A 9,581-nucleotide genomic window follows, 5' to 3' on the forward strand; every position below is an offset into this window, starting at 1 on the left:
TACCATAGGTACCCCCATGTGCACCCCCCACTCCCCGGACTCCCAGGGGGCCCACAACGGGCCCCCGCAGGGAGTCTCCACATGGCTTTCCGTGGCGGCATTGCTGCCATGGAAAAGCATGTCAGGAAGGGCATCATAATATGACTGGCGGTGTCTCATAGACACCGCCACCATATTAGACAAAGAAGGGGGTTCCCCGTGGGTATCTTTAGGATATGGGCAGGTAGTAGGGGGGAAAAAACAATATAAATAGAGAAGGAGAGTACCCTGCCTCAGGATATATAGGCCCTGGCTAGGGGGTCCTAACTGATGTGTATGGAGGGGTGATTAACCTAGGGGTTGACACTACATATAACAATCACATGGTCAAATCAAAAGGACTATACAGTTCAAGTTTTAGAAAATATATATTTTTTTATTATTGTTTTCTGATAACAAGGATATTACAAAAGATTTTTTTGGGAAAAATATATTTTTTTGTATATCATAGGTACATATAAGTCATAAATAAAACAAACAGATATGGGGACAACAATATCAAGACAATTCGTCCTACCCAGTAACAGCCAATCTTTACACACACAGTATCATTCACTTCAATCCCTACTCACTCTTTCTCTCCTAATATCATACACCATTCATTCTATCATTCATTCTACTATTCCTTACGAATACAGCACATAGGTGGTCAAATCGGGATGTTCGTCCGGATAGATGGTTTTAGCTATGGGTCCTGATGTAATGAGGACAATGACCGTATTCCTGGAGACATACGCCGACGCGCGTTTCGGTGACAGGCCAATAAGGCCGCACCTTCGTCAGGGCAAGGGGCAGTATACTGGGACGGGCACAGGAATAAAAACTCTGCAATATAGAGAGCAAAACAAAATTCATTTTACTTTTCTGTATAATCATGTACTATTCAAAATACAGTTCTATGCTAGCAACCAGCTTTCATCACCATAAATCACTACATTTTTCAAACGTTTAAAAAAACATGTTTCCAAAATTTCAGTAAGTTATTTTTTCCGTCTGATCAGCCTTGGAGCAATGCTCCTACATTTGACCGGTGATCGCCATGCTATGTCAACCCTCTAGAGACACTCCCTAAAATAGATTCCCTAGTACGTGGAATCTAGAAGGCATCATGATAGCCTTAACTGTATGGACCATAGAGCACATTTAGCACAACAAAAGAATCTTCACTTGCATACAGGTATATCTTCTTTTTATCATACACATTCACTTAGATTATAGTCTCTCTCAGTGCTCCTCTTGAGTACACGCATGATTCTATATTACAGACCTAGGACAAAGTTTTGGGACGGCAGCAAGTTCAACTAATCATGATTTGTCAGAATGGATCCCAGTTGGGGACTAGCCAGTGTTTTATAACCATGTACACAGCTATTAGGTTATTCCTCCGCCATTTAGAATCAATATTTTACCTGATTTTGTATTAGGTTCTGCTATTCAAGTATATCAGGCTTCAGATGGCGTCATAGGGATGCATGGGCGCCGATGCTGTTGTTGTTTCAAGGGACAGGCTACAAGCAATTTGAATCCTGTGAGGGGGCAGATAAGTAACCTCTTATATCTCTAGAAGAATCAGATTTTAATAATTAACTTATACCCCTAATCTTCTCTGAGCTTATTGCCATATGGTGTTATCAGGTGTCCCTCTCTACAATTCTCTTGTTTTTTAGCCAGATCGGAACTGTCATATAGAATCTAGCTGGTAGGTACTTATCTTTTTGCCAATAGAGCACAATATAATACTGCCGGTGTTAGAACCACCTACCAGTATGGGTTGGCTCCTTAGCGTTATGCTTTATAGCACCCTTGGGTTTTGGCGATCATCTGGGTTCTAGACAGTAATTGGCACACATAGAGCCTATCGAATAAAACATTGTTGGGTCAATATAGCATCATGGCCACATTTAGTAGTTTATTATCACTATAAGGCGATAGCATGTTTGAGGGACATTTCTTAATACCTTACATCGCTACCCCCCAGCGCAGTTGTTATAATCAATACATACCGGGGGTGCAAGCTTATAGTGGTGATATATTTCGATTCAATCTTCATGAGGCGCAGAGGTGCACAATTCTATAGGGCATCTACGAGCCTAAGGATGGAGACAGCGGTTGAAGGAGCTAATAAACCCAACCCTTACAGCTTCATATATCGCGTTCGTTATCTAATTTTATTTACCTTTCAGGCTTCAAATAGGCGTTTTTAGGCGGGGATTCCAATCGTGTTCTGACCTATCGGTTCTTTCAATAAGTGCATTCAGAGGGCGCAGAAGTGCAGAATTCTAGAGGGCATCTGCGAGCCTAAGGATAGAGACAGCAGTTGAAGGAGCTAATAAACCCAACCTTTCTCGCTTCATGTTTCGCGTTTGTTTTCCCATTTCATTTACCTTTTAAAGGTAGAGTAGCCGTTCCTAGGCGGGGGTTTCAATTGTGCTCTGTTATGTCGGTTCCTTTCATGGGTAGCGGGTGGAAGCGATGCCGTCTTACAGTTCCGGGCCACCTTCGTAGGGTGCTGGCTGATGCACCGCCTAGGGAGGGGACAGTAGAGAGTATTTTAAATGGGGTAACCCCGAGCGAAGTTTCTAATTTTCGAGGCACTTGATTTGAGTGCTTACCTTTGTCCCGGAGGCTGTTATCATCAAGCTGGGATTCCGCCGACTCGGTCTGTCGGCCAATGGATGGATGCCGGATTCTCTCTTGTTTCCGGCGTCCTAATTAAGTACCGTCATGTTCGCGCCTCCTGGGATTGCCTTATCAGCTGGTCCCGATTGAAACAGTTGAAACAATTGACGGACTATCACTCCCTCTATGCACTCAGTCGCCATCTTTTGTATACCGAAGGCGCTATTTTTTGAGGTATTATCTGAGGTAGTGTGGCGGCCATCTTAGTGCAACCGGTCGTCAGCTGTCGGGTTCTTGTGACTGAATGGACCTAGAGAATGTACAAGTGGAGCTTGAGTGGTTGTTTGTAAGTGTTAGGACAATTTGTTTGGGTTTTGAAAGTGACACACCCATGATCTATGCTTAATATCAACTGAGGCCCAGTGAACTATAAAAATTAATGCCATACTTAGACGATTGGTATCCTATTAGCCTATCTCTATTAACCAGCTAACATCCTCCCTGCCTTATACCAATCCCACCCAGAAAAAGAACTAGAATGGACACCATAAAAACGTTTGGTTTTACGGACGACGACTTTGCTAAAATGCTTGGCCTCCCAGTGGATGGCAATCAAGATTTCACTGTACCCAAAGGACTAAATGGAGATTTGAATAAATTGTTAAATCTCCGGAAAAAATCCAAGAGAACAGAACTACATGCTACGTTCATGTTAGACTATTTACAAGCTGGTACTATCCCCATTGGGCTTAGAGTCCGTAACATCCCTGGAATGTTCATCGAAATCAGACAGTTCCTGGAGCGATGGGCCCTTATTTCCAACCGTTGCTCCAGGGACTGGATGATGCTGATTGTGGAAACGGCACGGACCATTATGGAGATCCTTGAAAAAGAAATCAGAGAATTGGAAGATAAGCTGAAGGAGGGAGATTCAGTAGATGAGGGAAAAAGGAAGCTTGAAGAAATCCAATTTGAATTGGAATCCTTCTCTGACTGCCTTCTTAAAAGGAAAACAGAAAAACTAAGGAAGGACGTCCGAATGTTCTCACAAGAAAGGGCTTATCCCTACTTAGGGACCAACTTCTATACTACCCAAGAAGAAAATGCCCCTCGAGGACAGACACCAAGGTGGGGACAAGGAAGGAAGGTCACCACCTTTTCTGAAACGACCGACTCCGAGGGGGATACCCCTGAGGAATATGACCCAAGCTATGAACAGGGACATAACCCAAATCAAGGGCACAATCCCAACAGGGGAAATAGAAATGGAGGATATGACCGCAACTACCAACCAAACCGTTTTTTAGGGAACCGCCGGGGCAACACCCGTCCCCCATCGAGAACCCCCCAAACGAGGAGTTACCATCAGGGTCGCGGACAACCGCAGATGTATGTGCAGACTCGCCATCATCAGTATTGGCGAACATAAGGGGGCTCCCTGTATTCAATCTGTCCAATGAAACTGTAGACCCCGAGGCCATCCAACTTCTATCTAGGGGCCTCTCATTCGTACCATCCTCCAACTTTAACAAATTTGAATTGAATAAAGATTTACAACTGTTCTTTAGGAAAGTACGCCTCCAGAAGTTTTTCCTGGAAGCACCCCCCACCAACAATGAAAACAACAGATCTGGTTGTAAACCCCCATCTTCTTTTACACCTTCTTTGGAGATGGTGGGACCTGAGGTCAATATATTTGAAAAAAACGTCATGCAGAAAATCAACAAGATGACCAAATATGTGCCCCTACCTAAAGCCAATCTATCTATCAAGGAAAAGAAAGCCCTAAAGGATTTGGAAACAAACAAAAATATCACAATTAAACCTTGTGATAAAGGTGGTGGGATAACACTGCTAGATACCACTGATTACAAAAGGAGAATGAATGAACTATTATCATCCTCAGGCCACTACATACGTGTCACTAGGAACCCCGAAAATGCCCTGAAAAAACGGATACTGGTAATGGTCCAAAAAGCGGTTAACCAAGACCACATCTGTGAAGCTGAAGCAGAGTATCTTACGCCATCCAATACCAAAATACCTATTATATACGGTTTACCAAAAACCCATAAAAATAGTGTAGATCCTCCCATGCGACCAATAGTCTCAACCATTGGCTCCGCCACCGAGCCATTATCGAAGTACATCGATAAATTTTTAAACCCAATGGTGACAGAACTGAAATCGTATGTACGGGACACTGGGCACTTTATCCAGCAAGTGGAAGGGAGTCCATTCCACGAAAACTCTGAAATAATGGTCACACTTGATGTGGAGGCATTGTACTCGAATATACCACAACAAGGAGCATACAATGCAATTGAGACTGTACTTTCCAGGAATACCAGCATAACCAACTCTGAATTCATCCTACAATGTCTCAAAGTGGTATTATTTGAGAACTACTTTGAATTCGATAACACCCTATATAGACAGGCCTCCGGTGTTAGTATGGGAGCAAGCTGTGCCCCTAGCATTGCCTGCCTGTATATGGGGGAATTCGAAAGGACGAATATCTTTAACGAAATGGCCCCCTTTTTCGAGAACGTCATGAACTGGAAACGGTTCATTGACAACATCTTTTTTATCTGGAGGGGGGCAGAAGAACAACTGACTGAATTCATTGAATGGCTCAATGTGGCGGATACCAATCTGAAATTTACCAGTCACACCAGCAGGTCTAGAATTGAATTTCTAGACATCTGGATTGAACATCAGAATAACGTCATCAAAGTATCTTTGTACACCAAACCGACAGCTCGAAACACCTTGCTTCAATATGCTAGCTTCCATCCGCGCAGCCAGAGGGATAGTATCCCTTACAGTCAGTTCCTTCGGATTAGAAGGAACTGCACGGACCTACAAGATTTTTTGACCCAGGCTGACATACTTCAGGAAAAACTCCGATTCCGGGGATACCCCCCGAGATTGATCAGAGAGTCATTCAAACGAGCCAGATACACAAACAGGGAAGCTTTGTTTACGGAGAATGAATCGGAGAAACTGAATCAACTAGTGTGTGTAACTCGTCACTCCGAAATGAACCACAAGATCAGGCAGGCTGTAAATTCGAGCTGGCATATCTTGAATCTGGAGGATGAGAAAACACACTTACGACGACCCATCTTTGCCTTTAAGAAAAACCAGAATTTAAAAAACCATCTAGTAAAAGGAAAAATACAGGAACCCCCCACGAACAAACAAACCACCTTGACAGGAATGGGTCCAATATATGGCAACCATAAATGTGGGACATGCCACATTTGTCCACAGGCTATGGTGGGTGATACAGTCATCACCAATACACGCACCATCTCAGTTAGCAGGAATGCTACGTTAACCAATTGTCGCACTAGCAACATCATCTACCTTATTCTGTGCCCGTGCAATCTCCCATATGTTGGAGAAACTGGCAGAGAATGCGGGGTACGAATAGGGGAGCATAAGTCCAATATAAGAAACAAAAAGACGGCAGCCCCTATTGTGACTCACTGGCTAGAGAAAGACCACAAAGATGTGGAAATTCGCTGGTTTATCTTGGAAAAGATAAAAGCCAATCCTGGAACTGAACCAACATGCCTCCGAAAGAAACAGGAGGTCTTTTGGATTTTTTATTTGGACTCTGTTAAAAAAGGTCTGAATGAGGAATGCCCCTGGCATCAGGCCTTTCTATAACAACACTGTGGCGTTTCAGAGTTTAAAAAGAGAGAAGTCACACTTTAATTTTCAGACAATCGATCTAAGTGTCACCCTCCTCTCTAATATTTATATGACTACACGTATGTTGACAGTATGACCCACAGTAATGGGAAAGGCTATTTTGACAGCTGACGACCGGTTGCACTAAGATGGCCGCCAAACTACCTCAGATAATACCTCAAAAAATAGCGCCTGCGGTATACAAAAGATGGCGACTGAGTGCATAGAGGGAGTGATAGTCCTTCAATTGTTTCTACTGTTTCAATCGGGACCAGCTGATAAGGCAATCCCAGGAGGCGCGAACATGACGGTACTTAATTAGGACGCCGGAAACAAGAGAGAATCCGGCATCCATCCATTGGCCGACAGACCGAGTCGGCGGAATCCCAGCTTGATGATAACAGCCTCCGGGACAAAGGTAAGCACTCAAATCAAGTGCCTCGAAAATTAGAAACTTCGCTCGGGGTTACCCCATTTAAAATACTCTCTACTGTCCCCTCCCTAGGCGGTGCATCAGCCAGCACCCTACGAAGGTGGCCCGGAACTGTAAGACGGCATCGCTTCCACCCGCTACCCATGAAAGGAACCGACATAACAGAGCACAATTGAAACCCCCGCCTAGGAACGGCTACTCTACCTTTAAAAGGTAAATGAAATGGGAAAACAAACGCGAAACATGAAGCGAGAAAGGTTGGGTTTATTAGCTCCTTCAACTGCTGTCTCTATCCTTAGGCTCGCAGATGCCCTCTAGAATTCTGCACTTCTGCGCCCTCTGAATGCACTTATTGAAAGAACCGATAGGTCAGAACACGATTGGAATCCCCGCCTAAAAACGCCTATTTGAAGCCTGAAAGGTAAATAAAATTAGATAACGAACGCGATATATGAAGCTGTAAGGGTTGGGTTTATTAGCTCCTTCAACCGCTGTCTCCATCCTTAGGCTCGTAGATGCCCTATAGAATTGTGCACCTCTGCGCCTCATGAAGATTGAATCGAAATATATCACCACTATAAGCTTGCACCCCCGGTATGTATTGATTATAACAACTGCGCTGGGGGGTAGCGATGTAAGGTATTAAGAAATGTCCCTCAAACATGCTATCGCCTTATAGTGATAATAAACTACTAAATGTGGCCATGATGCTATATTGACCCAACAATGTTTTATTCGATAGGCTCTATGTGTGCCAATTACTGTCTAGAACCCAGATGATCGCCAAAACCCAAGGGTGCTATAAAGCATAACGCTAAGGAGCCAACCCATACTGGTAGGTGGTTCTAACACCGGCAGTATTATATTGTGCTCTATTGGCAAAAAGATAAGTACCTACCAGCTAGATTCTATATGACAGTTCCGATCTGGCTAAAAAACAAGAGAATTGTAGAGAGGGACACCTGATAACACCATATGGCAATAAGCTCAGAGAAGATTAGGGGTATACGTTAATTATTAAAATCTGATTCTTCTAGAGATATAAGAGGTTACTTATCTGCCCCCCTCACAGGATTCAAATTGCTTGTAGCCTGTCCCTTGAAACAACAACAGCATCGGCGCCCATGCATCCCTATGACGCCATCTGAAGCCTGATATACTTGAATAGCAGAACCTAATACAAAATCAGGTAAAATATTGATTCTAAATGGCGGAGGAATAACCTAATAGCTGTGTACATGGTTATAAAACACTGGCTAGTCCCCAACTGGGATCCATTCTGACAAATCATGATTAGTTGAACTTGCTGCCGTCCCAAAACTTTGTCCTTGGTCTGTAATATAGAATCATGCGTGTACTCAAGAGGAGCACTGAGAGAGACTATAATCTAAGTGAATGTGTATGATAAAAGGAAGATATACCTGTATGCAAGTGAAGATTCTTTTGTTGTGCTAAATGTGCTCTATGGTCCATACAGTTAAGGCTATCATGATGCCTTCTAGATTCCACGTACTAGGGAATCTATTTTAGGGAGTGTCTCTAGAGGGTTGACATAGCATGGCGATCACCGGTCAAATGTAGGAGCATTGCTCCAAGGCTGATCAGACGGAAAAAATAACTTACTGAAATTTTGGAAACATGTTTTTTTAAACGTTTGAAAAATGTAGTGATCTATGGTGATGAAAGCTGGTTGCTAGCATAGAACTGTATTTTGAATAGTACATGATTATACAGAAAAGTAAAATGAATTTTGTTTTGCTCTCTATATTGCAGAGTTTTTATCCCTGTGCCCGTCCCAGTATACTGCCCCTTGCCCTGACGAAGGTGCGGCCTTATTGGCCTGTCACCGAAACGCGCGTCGGCGTATGTCTCCAGGAATACGGTCATTGTCCTCATTACATCAGGACCCGTAGCTAAAACCATCTATCCGGACGAACATCCCGATTTGACCACCTATGTGCTGTGTTCGCAAGGAATAGTAGAATGAATGATAGAATGAATGGTGTATGATATTAGGAGAGAAAGAGTGAGTAGGGATTGAAGTGAATGATACTGTGTGTGTAAAGATTGGCTGTTACTGGGTAGGACGAATTGTCTTGATATTGTTGTCCCCATATCTGTTTGTTTTATTTATGACTTATATGTACCTATGATATACAAAAAATATATTTTTCCCAAAAAAATCTTTTGTAATATCCTTGTTATCAGAAAACAATAATAAAAAAATATATATTTTCTAAAACTTGAACTGTATAGTCCTTTTGATTTGACCATGTGATTGTTATATGTAGTGTCAACCCCTAGGTTAATCACCCCTCCATACACATCAGTTAGGACCCCCTAGCCAGGGCCTATATATCCTGAGGCAGGGTACTCTCCTTCTCTATTTATACCGCCACCATATTAAACATTTTACTCCCCGGCCGCAAGGAGACCGGGGTGGAAAAGCGGCGGACGGTCTTTCTGTCCGCCGCGGTTCCCCCACCATAGTAATATGGCGGGGGAAATGGGTGGCAGGCGGGCATTTATGTCGGGCGGATCGCCACCGCCAACATGGCGGTGGCGATCCGCCCGACATCATAATGGGCCCTCAAGTCACTAAAAATCTATCAACCAATCCTGGGGGCCCACCCTGTCAACGATGGCCCTAATTATGTGTTGGTCCGCCAGACACGTGGGAGCTGGCACTGGGGGTTCAGCCACTGCACCGCCGGTGGTCCGACCTCCCCATCACAAGCTGGGCCCAACCGCCCTTGTACCGCCAACACCACCAGTGAACTGCCAATGC

Source organism: Lissotriton vulgaris, chromosome 8 (assembly GCF_964263255.1).
Source record: "Lissotriton vulgaris chromosome 8, aLisVul1.2, whole genome shotgun sequence".
Lineage (NCBI taxonomy): Eukaryota > Metazoa > Chordata > Amphibia > Caudata > Salamandridae > Lissotriton > Lissotriton vulgaris.